We start from the raw sequence: 870 nt of genomic DNA on the forward strand, positions 1-870 counted from the left end.
ATACCGCCACCTCCCCCACAGCTTACAGACTATTCTAAGCCAAGTCTGTCCGTGCTACCAAAGGCGATCATGCCTTCTATTGCAGCTGAGACCTTCAAGATTGAGCCTGCATTGATTAACATGATCGAGAGACGCCAGTACGGTGGGGAACCAGGTGAAGATCCGAACCTTCACATTCAGTCCTTTATCCAATATTGTTCCACCATCAAGCAAAGGGGATTGACTCCGGAGCAGACTATGGAGATACTTTTCCCGTTCTCTTTGAGTGGGAAAGCTAAACTGTGGATTAATGGGTTGAATCGGACGGCTTTGAAAATCACAAGTTAGGAATCCTTGGCTCTTGCTTTTTATGTTAAATATTTTCCACCTGAGAAAATGGCTCGTCTGAGGGGTCAGATATTAGGTATCTCACAACAAGCGGATGAGAGTTTGTTCGAGGTCTGGGAGAGATTCAAGGATTTGCAAAGAGAATGCCCGCACCATGGTTTGGAAGATTGGTTCTTGATTCAGCAGTTTTATAATGGTCTGGGCAATGAGTCTAGATGTTTGTTGGATTCAGCTGCCAGTGGGAGGTTCATGCAACTTGAGGTGCCTAGAGCTATGGAGGTGATTGAGGAGATAGCCATTCACAATGCCCAGTATGGAAATCCTAGAGGTCTATCTAATAGGGGTGGTAAGCATGATTTAAATTCTATTGAACAATTAACTGCCCAATTGACTGCTTTACACTATAAGTTTGATAATATGCAAGCAGCCAATACTCAATCTGCCCAACCTACTAGTGTAGCTGCTATGAGTGCCCAACCTGCTACTGTTTGTGAAAGTTGTGGAATGTCTGGTCATTATGCACCGGAATGTAGGAGCTCTGTT

General features: G+C 44.5%; 1 non-coding gene across 1 annotated transcript; it reads right to left on the reverse strand.

Moving 5' to 3' along the window:
* Positions 1 to 381: 381 nt before the first annotated feature.
* Positions 382 to 488, reverse strand: LOC130470933 (small nucleolar RNA R71). The gene has a single exon (XR_008931648.1). It is a non-coding gene; the product is annotated as a small nucleolar RNA R71 (small nucleolar RNA).
* Positions 489 to 870: the final 382 nt, after the last annotated feature.

Source organism: Spinacia oleracea, chromosome 3 (genome assembly GCF_020520425.1).
Source record: "Spinacia oleracea cultivar Varoflay chromosome 3, BTI_SOV_V1, whole genome shotgun sequence".
NCBI classification, from domain to species: Eukaryota; Viridiplantae; Streptophyta; class Magnoliopsida; order Caryophyllales; family Amaranthaceae; genus Spinacia; species Spinacia oleracea.